We start from the raw sequence: 15961 nt of genomic DNA, 5'->3' as shown, positions 1-15961 counted from the left end.
AAATCCCCAATAACTTTATTACATTTAATAAATTTGATCCGATAGGTAAAGGCAACCTAACAAACTAAACAATAAAAAAATTGTATTTACCAGTTATAAATGCTGACTCATCTAAAGACGTAATACTAGCAAGATCTCCGCCATCTTCTTTACATTTAGCACGTGCATCGTTAAAAGTTGATGAAGAATCAGAATAAACTCTGAAACAATAATTAGACTTTGGATCTGATATCCAATCTGACCCACACTTCCCTGGAAATAAATACCAATTTTTAATTCAGTTACAGAATAATAATATCATTCAAAGGTCAAATTGTACAATTCAGGCAGGTATATGAACAAATCTTGAAATAATTTCATTTGGATCCTAAAAGCAAAGCAAATTTGCAAAATGTTGTTGTACACGTACCACTTTTAGTCTTTTGATCTATTAGATCAACAAAAAAGAACAAATCTTATATTCTATTGCATCTCTTATTTTTTATCTACTTTTTGTAAAATTTCACAACAAAGATTTATGCCAAAATACTAATAAATAAGATAAGTACAACTTACTATCAATACATTGAGGGACATCACAGTACCTTGCCTCAACATAACCCCGGTCAAGATGGAAGCACCAAGGAGAGGTGAATCGCTCTGGACGGGGGTTACGACAGAAATTCTCATCCAAGCCTGTGCGTAAAATAAATATTTAAAATTCGTTAACTCTTTGATAGTTTAGAAAAGCCAAATGGTGAGAGTCAAAGCTGGATCGCTCACCACATTCAGTTCCGAAGATAACATAAAGCTCTGTCTACACTACACAAACTACAGTTTGACAAAAAAACATGTGATGTACCCAAATATGGTAGTGATATGACATCGATTGAAGATCGTATAAAGAATCTTTTGTTTGTTAACTCTTTGATAGTTATTGATAGTAAGACAAGAGTGTTTAGAGCATCATAGTGGCACATCAAATTTTTTTTGTCACATAAAGTTTGAGAGTGTAGACCGAGCTTAAGACATATGGATCTTAAAACTTCTTTTAGGTTTTTACGAAAAAAACAATTATTGATGTATAGGAATGATGAAACATTACCTGAATTTGGATAGTCATCAACACTAATATAGTTATTAACGTACGGACTGTCCCAGCCTAAGCAGGTTTGGCCATCATATGTGGTACGGGCAGGACCTCTATAGTGTTCACCTAAACTTTCGTAGCATCCAACGTCTCGAGCTGAAATCAGTGTAAAAATCATATTATTTTTTCAAGAAATACTAATAATGTAAAATTTAATGAATGAATGGCATAATAATAAATAATTATTTTAAAATCATTTATACATCAAAATGGTGTTTTTTGAAAGGCCATATCTTGAAAGTACAGTACTAAATAACTTAATTGCACAGGTAAAATTTAAGAAAAAACTGATAATATACAAATACAATTTTATCTGTGACATTACAAAAATATTAAAGTTTTTCTTATCGATATCTTTCGATTTTTGTAATTTATTTACTTGACGAACAAACCATATGTAAATAAAATATAAAGATGAATTGGTCAGGGACTGCTAAAGTAAACAAGATTACTATTATAACTTCAAGAATCAGCAGTCCTATGATCTTAACTCAAATCAATCTATATTAAACAAATTATATTTATACGTGTTTATACACAATAATGATGCATATAAAATAGATGAAATTAAATATGCAAATACTCTAGAAGGGTAGTGTTTAATCTGAGAAATAGGTAAATGATTTAAAATTACCATCACACATATCCACAGCACAGAAGTTCCAATGAACATGTCCGTCCTGAGCATGGTAGTAACACCAAGGTTTAGGTAGAGTTTGACCAGGGTTACGGCAATAGTTAGCCTCCAAATCTAAAAAATAGTTTTAAATATAGATTTAAAACAGTTAAAAATGTCTTTTAAAACTCAGGTTATGATTCAAATCAGATTAAATATAAGATTATAAGAAAATGTGTACACAAAATAGGTTGTATGCACTTTGACATAAAGGGGTGATACTTTTTGTACTAGTTCACGCACTCACAGCCACAGTTGTGGACAAAGGGTACCTGAAATAGCAGAAATTAAAGGGGAAGCCTTTTCATGTTCTTGAAAAGTGTAACATCTAAAGGCCAGCTCTGACAGTGTTGTACGAAAAATATGGAAGAAAATTAAACATGTTTAAAGTTCTCGCGACGACCTAAATCAAGACAACTATTTTTTTTTGTGATTCAACTCAGACAGCACCGACGAGTAAAGACGTTTTGTCGGGCCTCAATGTTTCGTCTACAGCGCCATGAGCAATGGTTGTTGGAATGGCACTATAAAAAAAGGAATGATTGATTGAATTACCATATGTTGAATTTCGTTCATAGTAGATAGCTCCTCGCTGCCTTTCCAGAGTTTTATCATCTGTATTAATCTTATTAAGCTGACACATTGTATTCCTTTGGTTGAATGAACGACAGTAGAAACTTGTCTGATTGAGGCACAAGTAGGCGCAGTCTGTCCAAGATGCAACATTTGTAATCGTGACCGTATCTGCATTAATCAACTGTCGGTTTTTGATTGATGAAAACTCTTGTGAAGGATCTAGTTTAAAAAAAAAAAATACATGACATGTAAAAGTAACTTACATTTTTGAACCAAGATCATTTAACCTGTCAAAATTGTAATGAGATATCCTGTTATGAATTGTTTACACACACACAGCAGGGTCCTTGTAACAAAAAGCTGCTTCATTGGGAAACTATACACTTTACAGTACAGTAGTACAGTTTCCACAGTAGTACCACTGGACATCAGTGATTAAGGGGTCATAAATCATCAGAATTGGTGATTAAGAGCTGTTATTACACCAGAGTGAGGCTCTCCTCATCAGGGTATAACTGGAAATTTATCTAAGGGGCTTGTACACGTAATGTATGTTTTATCAAAGACTTGAACCCATAAACCTGGTAACCTATTTTGACATCAACGCACCAGTACATATCTTTATTCATCCCTCATGGGGCCATTACAAAACAAAAGAAGGAGATGGATTACATCAGCTTACAAATAAAAAGTACAAATTACAACATCAAATATTAAAACTTGAAAAATTTTTTTAATGTTTAAGTTAATATAATAAAAAGCTATCATGACACTGTCAGGACAGATCTATATGGCTGTGCCCTTTTTGACAGTCTATTAATATTATATGTTACCATCCTTCCATTTAAAAAATCCTAAATGCTGCTGAACATATAAATATATAAAATAATTTTTATTTATTTTATAATACTGAAATTCAAATTTTAAACATTCACTGTTTTTATACTACAGTACTTTGATGAAATTACCTGGAAACATCTGCTCCGAAAATTCCCCCCAATAAGCACAGCTAGCGCCCTCTTCAGTCGTGTGAGCTTTCCCTCTATACGACTGTCCATGTGCATCGTAACAACCTGCTTCATCTATGAATATGTACACATAATAGGATTAAGACAACTTTGCATCACCAACGAACAATTTTGTTGAGAAGAGGGTGACCAAATAATATACTATCTCTGTATATTTTATCTTATGGTTTGTTGGTCAAATAAATAAATGAAAAAGGCATATCATATATATATAAATAAAACAGTAAAAGTACACAGAAAAATTGCACTAAGACAGATAGCACTACAACAACACAATTCTCTGATAAAAAGTGGCTAAAAGATTATGAAATTACTTATTAATTCAATATGGCAAGAGAAGCAATATGGTACAAAAATATAGAACAAGCAACATCTTTCTCCTTTTTCTCAATTCAAAATATGTACTGTACAGTGAAACTAAGCTTTAAACGTTTTAATCATCTTTTTCTTAGCGTTTGGTGTTATCTACAATCTCACTTTAAAAAATGTTATTATATCATAATTCTTTATTCACCAAAGGCAAAACGGTATAAACAAATAGCTTTCGCTAGTCAATGGTTTACACCTGATTAACAAATATAATACTGTTCAGTGCAAAGGATTTTGATATTAAACCATCTGTAAAGAGGATCACCCAGGCAATCACAAGCAATTCAATTTTTCTCACTGCCATTTGTGATTTTAATAAAATGAGACACAAACACTACACTAGAATTTTGCAATACTTACTATCGCAATGTGGCACATTACAAGGTTTTTTATCCGTTTTCTGGTCTGAAGTTTTATAATAACACCATGGCTCGTCTTCTCCAGTTGGATTTCGACAATAGTTTTCATGTAAATCTGTTGAGAAGAAAAGTTTTTAAAGTACAGTGAATGTGCTCTGGTTCTCAGCTATAGCGATGATTTTGACCGCTTAGATTTACTGAACTGTTAAATACCTGCATTTGGAAAGGTGCCTGAGTTTACAGGCTGGTCTGAAACGTCCTTCCACATAGCGCATGTCTCACCATCCTCGGTCATAGAGCCTGAACCTCGATAATTCTGCCCATTTCCTTCGTAGCATCCAGTTTCTAGCATAGGACAATTAGGTAATATTGTTAGATTAACTATTCAATAAATACAAATAAAAAAAGCACTCTCTACTAGGAGAATAATGCATTACAGAGATCAACAAGACTTAGCTACAATTCTAGGCCTACAGATTTCATTCTTGAATTGTTTGTGAGGAGATGGGCAGCATTGTTTATAGAGAAAAGGAATAGTATGAATTGACAACATCCTCAAGCAATTATAGTTTTTGATGGTTTTCTATTACTTAGACTAAGACTTACTATTGCATTTAGGGAGATCACAGTAACCAAAATTGTAGAAAGCATCTGTGTAACACCACGGTCGACGAGAACCACTTGGATTTCGACAATAGTTGGAGTCCAATCCTGAGAAAAAAAATTATTTTTAAACAGAACTCATTATTTGCCAGAGCATTGATAAAATGTGTCTCAACTCTCAAACTAGTTTAAAAAAAGTGTGATGTGCCCAAGTTTGGTAGTGAAATGCTGAAATAAGGTGTGATATGACATCATCATGTCTACATATGGGCACATCACATTTTTTTGTCACATAAACTTTGATAGTGTGGACAGAGCTTTACAGAATACATACCTGCATACGGATTATTATCCGGATAATATGGCGATGAAGGGTCAAGATGATCCCAATTGTAACAAGTGCTTCCATCCTCAGTTTTTGATGCAGTACCGCGATACGTCATCCCATCGCCCTCGTAACAATCAGTAGCACCAGAGCATGTTGGGATAGCACAAGTCTCTACAGCTACATTACCATTTTTGTTGGTGATCCAACACCACGGCAATGGACCTCCATTTGGATTCCGGCAGTAATTTTCTTCCAATCCTTGGGAATAATGTTTCATCAAATATTTTTTATACAACAAGACAATAGAAATGTGTTAACAATCATATTGTGTGTACTAAAAGACTTAAGTCCAGTTACACATGCGAGCGGTAACAGTAAGCGGAAAACAAACATATAGAATCTATGTAATTTTTTATGATCATTTACACAAAACACGGAGCATATCGGCGGTTGAGCGGAAATTCGCTCAAGATATGGATTCCATGTGGGACTAGCATGCTTATCTGCTGACCTTTACTTCTCGTCTGTGGAAATTGGCCTTTACTGTTAATGTAAAGTATATTTGCCATTCAATTTTTAATCTATTTTAATTTGCTTACCTGCATTTGGGTATGATGTTGAGTCTATCGGTTTTCCATCCCAACTTTCGCACAATTTTCCAGATATTGTTATTTGTGCATTGCCTCGATAATGGCTTCCATCGTCGTCATAGCAGCCAATAGAAGCTGAGGACAAGGTTAAATTATATTTACCCCAATACCGGACTCTCTTAAAAAAGTAAAATCACAAAACCAGACTTTTCTTGAGGTCTAAAAGTTCTGGAAAACTAGACATACTAGGCCAGCCCAAATGTGTACGGTATTGGGCGAGTTGACAGTACTATATTATAGTAATACTATTGTATGCTATTTAATACAATGTTGGAGCAAGATCAGTTAATTTCAGGCTTACTGTATGCCTATTGTTGCTCCAGGAAAAATTGTACTTAATGACAAATAAATTACTATTAATAAAAATTAATTAAAATTATAAAAAAGTGCCTGCCAAATTAATAGACAATGTTTATAAGGTATGTTATTAGAGGTCGACGGGGAGGCTGGTTTTGGTTGATGGTGGGAAATGTAGGATTATTTGCCAGGGATACTCAAAAACAATTGTTTCTCTTTTAGAAATTTCAATCTCATGAAAGAGATTTCATTTCTTTCTTTATATGGATTTTAGTTTTAAATCTGTCTAAAAAAATTGTTCATTATGCATTTATTTTTTCAAATAACTATTTTTATTCTGATCCAATTTTTAAATTTATTATTTATTTGTCACTTTTTGTAATATTATTTATTATCATTTTATGAAATTTTAGGATAACAATTCTTACGAGGATTTGTGGGCGGATGCGAAGTGACTTTTACTGCTTGTTTTTTACAGATCATGCCGCGTTCATATGTACAAGGAATGTCATTCCACATTCCTTTCTGTACACTGTCGCCATTAATTTCAACACAATCCTCGCCGTTCACGTCATTTGGTTCATCTTTTTTCCAATTAGTAAATTGTACCTAAATTTAAAATAAAATCATTTAATAAGAAAAATGATGGATGACATTACTTGCAACCTGCCTTTGATATTAGCGGATCCAGGATCTGGGGGGGTGTGTTAATACCCTATTAAAACAATACTGCGCCTCTGTGGTTATTTTGGTTGAAATGAGGTGTGTGAAACCCTACCTATTCTTTTTTTTTAATCCAAGAATTGATAGGGAGGTTTTAAGTTGAATCCTGACAATTAATAATATATTATTATTATTACAATAAGTTCATTCATTCATACCATTTTATAGTAGACTTATACCATAACATATTAAAAGACTATACCATTTTATAGCAAAGTAACAATACCATGGAATATTATGTTTACCATATGATAAACATACTATTTTATTTATGTTAAACATACTAATCTATTTATGGTAAAAATACTATTCTATTTATGGTAAAAATACTATTCTATTTATGGTCAACATACTATTCCATTTATGATAAACATACTATTCCATATGGTAAACAGACTATTCCAATTATGGTAAACATACTATTCCATTTTATGGTAAACATACTATTTCATTTATGGTAAACATACTATTTCATTTATGGTAAAAATACTATTCCATTTATGGTAAACATACTATTCCATTTATGGTAAATATACTATTCCATTTGATAAACATACTATTTCGTTTATGGTAAACATACTATTTCATTTATGGTAAATATACTATTTCATTTATGGTAAACATACTATTTCATTTATGGTAAATATACTATTTCATTTATGGTAAATATACTATTCCATTTATGGTAAACATACTATTCCATTTGATAAACATACTATTTCATTTATGGTAAACATACTATTCCAATTATGATAAACATACTATTCCATATGGTAAACATACTATTCCATTTATGGTAAACATTCCATTTTGAGGTAAACATACTATTTCATTGTAAAGTATATATTATTTCCAATTTTATGCATTTAGTATGTGTTCTATCAATGTGAAATGTGTTTTATTTAGAACATATTGTGTAATATGTATTGTGCTACATTATGGTGCAACTATAATCAAGGTACCTTGCGATCTCTCCAGGTATGCTACAATAATGGTTTAAGAATGTTGTTGCAAAGGCCTCGACATTGCAGTGCCAGCCTCATGTTTACGGAATGTAGAATTCCCTCTTTTTATGAATTGTTAAGAATATCAATATATGGCCTGATGTGTAGACTTAATGCAAGCTAAAATATTTTAATGTCAACAATTATAAGCAATGTCTTAGTTAAGTCGAAGATGCTCGCCAGATGGAATGCCATCCTGAGATGAGTAGTAGTAATTTTGTTTATTTTATTTATTTCATTTATATGTAATTTACTTTCTATGGACCAGAGTTTCTGAAATAAAAGATTGAATGAATGAATGAATTTAGCTAAAATCTATCATTCTTACGTTCACATTTAGATAGCTAATTAGTATACTTACAGGACTTCCATCAATCCACACAAAAGTTCCCTCTGTTGCTTTGTCAGTAAGACCGATGTAGAAACTCCCAGCACTTAACCGTACTGAAAATCAATAAAATTAAAATCAGGCAATGGTCAACACACTCGACTAATCAAAGTCTAAAGCGTCTAGTATTTTAATATTTGTCAGGGTTTAGAAAAAACAAACCATTCTGTTTTTAATCCAGTAGAACCCCTATTAAGGTGACACCTTCTTGACTGATCAGTGTCCCCTTAATAGGGTTGTCAAATAAAATGAGCTCATACTATACATATATTGCCGCTCATTCGTTTTAAGGAAAAGTGTGTTTTTAAAATCTATATATAAATACATTTATTTATCAATTAATCCTTAAAGAAGAATTAATTTCCGTTGGTCTACTATGAATAGGGGTGTCCTAAAGTGAACTCTATCGCAGATGTCAAATGGCCGAGTGATTAAGGTAGGGGCCCTGTTTATCTTCACGGAAACCGTAAGGGGTTTCCCCGATGAACTGGTTCACAAAATAGCCCCTGTGTCGGGGAGATTACTTCCTATCTGATAGGACAGTGATTAATTTACTATTGGTAATTCTTGGCCACATGTGCCTAGAGACATAAAATATGTGCCGGCTTGGTGATAATGACTGCAGTATGGTATCTCTCTGGTATGTGCCCGCAACAAATGTATGCATTTTACAAGAAGTAGGCCTACCAACAAATCTATTTAGGACTGATATAGGATCAAATTACCTGATAGAAATGATTCCTCATTTGCGTTAAGAATACTCGTCAACACGGAGTTCATGTCCTCGCATGCTCTCTTTGATTCGTTAAAGGTACGGTCATTAGAGTCAATGTTGTAACAATTGTTCTCATAGTAATCCCATCCAACATCACATCCTCCAATAACTAATTATTAAATTAATACAAAATAAAATGTTCTATAGACTGCATTCATGTAAATACATAGACTCATTGCAGCAATGTAATACACTCTATAGACTCATTGCAACAATGTAATACCTTCTATAGACTCATTGCAGCAATGTAATACATTATATAGACTCATTGCAGCAATGTAATACATTTCGAAATTAAATTGACTTGAAGAAATTTAAATTTTGTGATTTTATAAAGTAAATTAAACATATAAAAGGTAAGGAAGCAATTTGAACACAACAAATCACTGAAATATGTTTGTCTATGTAGTCTGTCTAGCATTCAGCGATGTTGTCCACCCCCCAATGAGGAGCTTATGCATCTGAAGAAATAAAAATACTGTACCATCTACTGGATTGTACGGCTTCACAGCACTTCCTGCCGCTACCTTGCATACATAGCTATAAGAATTGAAGCAATCACCATAGTCCCACTGGCCGATAGAGGACACTATGTAAAGAAGTGTACATATATCATGCTAAATTATTTTACATTATATAACACACCTGATTGTATTCTTGTAATTTGATTGCTTAATTATGCATCAAGTGTCATTTGGACCAGTGGAGTAACGGCTGTGAGGGCTTACTGGATAAACTCAGGGGCCCTGAGCATTGAAAAAACAGGCATTCAAGTATGTCGAAAAAGGCTAAAAATGCTCAAGGCCTTCAGCCTCAGAGGGCCACTGAATTACGTCACTGATTTGGAATTAGCCCTACCTATCTAACGGTGATAATTACAACATTAAGAGTAATAATCCTTACAAACAAACACGGAGCCACAATCCATCGTATTTGGTGTATTTTCAGGATATTGTCGTTTCGGCCAATTCATGTAAGAAGACCCTGTGTCACTGGTTCCATCAACCCACACACGTTCACCATCCTTTGCAGTATCTATCAAAGAGTTACAACAACTTCATAGCTTAAGCTCTGTCTACACTATCTTATGTGAAAAAAAAATGTGATGTTCCCATATAGTAGGATGCCTCTCATCCTCTCCACAAAGTGATCATTGACCAACTTAATCCAAGTGGTAGATTGAGGCTCCTCAGTGTGAAAACAAATCGATTTGCTAAATCCTTTATTCCCTCCGGTATCATCCAGTACAACAGGAAGTCAAGAAGATAATTTTATCTTGTAATTTTTTAGATGTTTTTATATGAATGGTTTTATGCTATATTTGTTTTTATTGTGTTTTCTTTGTTATTATGACGAGCAATGAATTTCCTTTTTGAGGATCAATAAAAGTAATTATCTTATCTTATCTTATATGGATGATGTCATATCACTACCATATTTGGGAATATCACACTTTTTTGTCAAACTAGTTTGATAGTGTAGACAGAGCTTTAGAGAGAAATTTATTGTAATATTTTTTTTATTACATTTTTATAGAAAATTTGAAATAAATTTAATTAACTAGTAAACCCTGGAAATGTTTTTTAATTTGTGTATAAACAAAATAATTCCATTTTAAATAAATATCATACAGTTGTTAAGTTGGTGTCTTGTTGGGTCCAGTTCCAATTTTTTCATTTATTTTTGGTTTATTTTATTAAAAACTTGTTATTTGTAATGTGGAGCCAATAGAGGCACACATTATGCACTCAATGAGTCCCAATTTATTTTTATTATTGTAACGAATTAGGTGTGGTGCTACCCCATTTTGATAATCGACTGGGCCTACTTCTGTATGGAAGCCGATTGGCTGGTGGAAATAGATGGGGAACGGCCATGTGATGGCCATGATTCGCCCAATGTAGTTAGTTTTAGCTCGGGTTTCAAGTGGGGTAGACGTGTTTTTAAAGTTAGTAGAAGATAGTTGGGAGATCGGTACGGTGGAAGGTAGGACCTGTAGTAATTCTATAATTGTGGATTATAGTGGAGCTCGGCTGTGTTCCGAGACGCCCAGTAAGGGGCAGGCCTAATTAATTACCGATACCCGGTGGGACCGTTTACTCTACTTATTTGTTTCTTGATTTATGGTGGAAGGTTGCCTGACAGGTTTGAAGAAATAAATGAAAGACTCCAATTTATGTGTGTATGTAGTTTTATTTCCCTCGTTCCGTATAGCGACTCTGACGGCCTGACCGACAGACGAACAACCTACAACAAGTGAAGAATCCGTTACATTATTATAAATATGCACTAGACCTCAAGTAGTAATGTAGTGAGCGAGTGAGTGGCCGAGCAGTTTGGACAGTGCAACCATAATCACGTAGCCATAACAGCGGCAAAAAAGTTTGAGGCTCTCTCGCTCCAAGTCTTCTCAGATATTAGGACTATAAACCATAGGTCCAGTGTACATATCCAGCTCAGGTGCACTTTAAAGAACCTAGTACTTTATTCGAGATGAAAAGGGGGTTACCTCGGTGTACTAGTCAACACACACAGCCACTGTCACACACAGCCACTGTGCAATTTGGACTGGACCGTTTTAGAGGTGTTTCGACCTGTTGGTCACATCCTTCACTAATGTACATCTTAGTGAGAAGTTGAATAAATAAATAAAAGTAGTATGGTTATGTTCACAAACTTTGCTTCTAAACAAGCCCTTGTTGGTAGATTAACTTACCTGATATACCAATCCAAATGTTTTCAACATTGATATCTTCTAGGTAACTAAACTGAGACACCAAGAAATCTTGCTCTGCTTGGCTATGAAATACATTAAAAATGTTAAATGTATTACAATTCATCCTCAGCTGAAGAAATTCGGATCGGGAGCTCTACCGGCCCATGGCAGCAAGAGTGCAGCGCCTACCAGATCAGCACATAGGAAGACAATCCTACTCTTTACCAAGTTCTTTAACAAGTTCTTTAACGTGTACTATATGCACACAGAAACAACGGCTTTACATCCCATTTGAAGGACGAGGCAATGAACAACACACAAAGTGTAATCCACAGCGCATAGAGATTATACTTTTATATATACAAATTTAAAACCTTTAAACCAGGATATGATTCCCTATTCTTTTTTTAATAGTGTACCAAGTTCACACATGCAACAGATAGACAGATCAAAAAAATAAAATTACAGTTCCCACGGAATAATATTACCTCTTAATTGTTAGGAGTAGTGTTCCCTGTGCATCACACACGGTCTTAGCATCAATCCATGTATCTGACCTGGAATTGAACTGATAACAATTCCCACCATAGCCTTTCCATCCAGGATAACATGGAACTAAACAAGTGAAATCATAGATTTGATTGTCAGTCATTACCAAGACCAGGGCGGCCACAAATAAAAAGTGTAGACAAATGTGTAAACTACAATGATATAAGGCTTTTTAAAGGACAAGGCTACTGTAGATGTAAGACTGGTTGGGAGACATTTATTGTTGACTCTTATCCATAATATTATATCACATGAATTATTAATGTACCAAGGAGGTACATGTAGTCAATCTTCTGTTTGTTTGAAATTGCATTTTCTCAAGAAGTACGGTACTTCATTCTTGTACAAGAGACAAGAGTTATAATTTGTGATTTGTAATTTTAAAGGCCAGGTGCGGGCAAAAAATTTCTATTGATCATACATTCCAATAATTATCGATCTACAGTTTCCCCTTTCCCCTATGTTTCATAATTTTTTGGGATTTTATTTGTGTTACACGAGCTTGTTGAAAGTAAGCACTTTCATATCAGTGGGGGGATAGTTCAATTACACAGTAAAATCTCTATTCTTTTGTACACAAATTTTGTAAATAGAGAGGCATTTTAGAAAGCTATGAAAAATAAATGGTGTGGTAAAAAATATTATCAGATGACTAAATATAGGTAATATAACTAGAATATTACATTTCTGATATTTTTATTCAACTTCAGATTTTTATTTTCATGCTATAGCAAAAATTATCCACCGTATATCCACCATCTTTTTTCACCGTCTAGGGAGTCACCAGAAATGTTATTACATTAGGTTAACTACCTAACTACTGAAAAAAAGTCTTCCTGGTTTTTATGGAAGAATTTTGCCAAATTTTGTATTTGACCATATTAAGGGAAATTCATGTTTTTTCGTCTCGATTTCTGTTACAAATATTTGATTTATGTACAATTAACCAAATATTATATTTAAAATTCATGCCTGTACCTGAGCTTTAAGACATAATTTGATTTAATATACAGGTTTTTTGATACGATTAGTTATAAAAAACCTATTTCTTTTCAAATTCACCTGTTTGTTTTTGCCGTTGCTGTTCTATTGTTAGTCAACTGAAACTATTGTTAGTTGAAAGGCTGGTTACGTAAACATTAAGCCAAATTCGCATACACATGGTTGTAGTGAAATTAGGCTAAATCACACACAACATTAAGACACAAAAATAACAAAAAAAGTGTTTTGTGAAGTTTGTGGCACAGATTCAAAAGTTCTGGTTGTAGAGTCTTCTTGGAAAAGGATGTTAAACTTGAGGTACGTTGTACACACCCAGATCATGTGCACTTATAAAAGTGCATCTTTTTAAAAAAAAACCCATGTTGTTAATCAGTCCATTAGGCTTTATGACCCCACAAGTTCAATCACTTCATTTTGGCCCTGTCCTAATATATATATATATATATATATACAGGCACACAATACACTTGCACTGATGAAGGACTAGTTTTGCTCGAAAGCTCTGCTAACCTTTCTGGCTATTTTACTTCATCGTTTTGATTTAGCTTTTTGCTTTTTTTTTGTATCTCCATTGAGATCCAGCTACTGATACCCACAGCATTGTCATTTTTTTCAGTTATTTGCCTTTGGATTTATATATATATACAAGCAGAAAGTAATATTTACATACTTTGACCTCGTTCACAAACAAATGGTTGTCTGCTATCACACATAGCTGTGCTCCATTTTCCCGAGTTTCCACCTGCCAAATTCACAATCTCGACACATTTACCTCTACAAATCAAAATAATACAATACGGTATGTAAAACTATAGCTGTCTAAACTATCAAACTAGTTTGACAAAAAAAGTGTGATGTGCCCAAATATGGTTGTGATGTGCCCAAATATGGTTGTGAAATATGTCCATGTATGGGCACATCACATTTTTATGTCATAAAGTTTGATAGTGTAGCTTTAGCTTATTGTTTTGGCAATTGGACTTTACCGTGTCCGCTTCATTCTCCCCCACCCCAATTGCAGCATTTTTAAATACATTACTAGAATGCATAAGAAACTTTCAAAAATAAATAAAACCACATACGCCGCTGAATCAGGTTGTCCAACATTCCATGTATCATTTGAATAAAGGGTATTATTTCCCGTTATCCATTCATACACGCCATCAGAATCCTGGAAAAAATACAAACAATTGATAGTCTGCTTGGTACAATGAGTCACATGGGCAACAATCCTGTCTCTCATGCAACATACCAGGTTTCTTTGTTATTTTTACAGGGACAATTAAGATTCAATTTCATTATGCACATGTCAAGTCACTGGGCAGTTAAGGCAGGGGCGCTGCAAACCATAGCTATACAATCGGCACAGGTTCAAAACACTCCTCGACCATTTAGTTCTGGTGGTAAAACAAGTCTTCTCGGATAAGGACTTAAAACTGGAGGTCCAGTGTACTCATCTGGATTGTGTGCACTTTTAAAGAACCCAGTACATCTTTCGGAAGAGTAGGGGGTTACCCTGTACTGTTCCATTCTCCCATCGTTGTGGACAGACAAACAGACACGAAGGGACAAGTTATTCTCCATTTACATAATAATCATACAATATCGTCATTTTGTAGTTTTAAAAAGTTAATCACTTCCGTAGAAAAAAATCCTGAAAAAATAATGTATTCACTTATAAAATGACAAATAAATGGTTAAATTCAACCAAAAGCCTATTGGAATTGCTATATATTAAAGTTTTTTCAGGGGAATAATCATTTTTTTCAAGTCAATTTTTGGTCAAAGTGAATAACCATTATGTGACATTGAAATGGCATATTCAGCCAAAAAATATTGTAAAAATTATTTTTTTCAGGGGACAATATATCTAAGGCTCTTGTGGGGATGCGGACAATACTAACCTTATCTGAGAGTCCAATCCAGGCGTTCTTATAAAGAACTACTTGGTTGATGATTTGGTGTTCATCTTCACTATCTATTGATACCAAGTGTCCATCCAGGCCTACGCAGTAATCCTTTAAAAAAATGTAAATATCGTATCAAGACTAGGTTTGTAGGCCATGATTCAAATTAATATTATTAGCAAAAAAGATAAATTTTGCACATATGGCATTTCCTACGTATAATAATTGAGCTCATAATGTCAGTCTAGGCAGATGCGTACATGTCACATGTTTTGATACCATACGATGTGCATACGATTATCTGACTGACTAGTTTCAGCTACCTGTGATTGGCTACTCACTCTAAACCGTTTTAATATTTTTCAGAATTTTGAGAGATCTACGCTATGTTGTGTTTGACGACATGGTCATACACATGTGCAGGGGTACACTAAAAATGAGGTTCGAATTTCTTTCCTTACATTTGAAATAAATTTTTTAACACCATATTTGCAAGAAAAAACACTGGGCATGCTCAACACAGCTTCAAAATAATTTATATAAACAAATACAATGAAACAAAAATGTGTGGAATAATTTTCATAGACACTGTGTGTGTGTAAAGCTCTGTCTACACTATCAAACTAATTTGACAAAAAAAAAGTGTGAGTGCCTAAATATGGTAGTGATATGACATCATCCTGTCAATATATGTGCACATCACATTTTTTTGTCACATATAGTTTCATAGTATAGACAGAGCTTAAGAGTAAGACGATTTCTGGATGGTACTGTTACCTCTGCATCGTCCCAAGTCCGTCCATCATACACATACAAGTAGCATTTATCACTACCAGATTTCCACCCATCTTCGATTGAACATTTTTCCAATGTTGCTAAAAT

General features: G+C 33.8%; 1 long non-coding RNA gene across 1 annotated transcript; it reads right to left on the bottom strand.

The window, feature by feature from the left end:
* Positions 1 to 11664: 11664 nt before the first annotated feature.
* Positions 11665 to 14328, bottom strand: LOC140049569 (uncharacterized). Its single transcript, XR_011845306.1, has 4 exons — positions 14255 to 14328; positions 13843 to 13946; positions 12110 to 12236; positions 11665 to 11704 (listed from the first exon to the last, which is right to left on the bottom strand). It is a non-coding gene; the product is annotated as an uncharacterized lncRNA (long non-coding RNA).
* Positions 14329 to 15961: the final 1633 nt, after the last annotated feature.

The sequence above is a fragment of the Antedon mediterranea genome, chromosome 5, assembly GCF_964355755.1.
Source record: "Antedon mediterranea chromosome 5, ecAntMedi1.1, whole genome shotgun sequence".
Classification (NCBI taxonomy): Eukaryota; Metazoa; Echinodermata; class Crinoidea; order Comatulida; family Antedonidae; genus Antedon; species Antedon mediterranea.
Note: the sequence above shows the minus strand (reverse complement) of the source record. Positions and strands in the feature narration are given on the sequence as shown.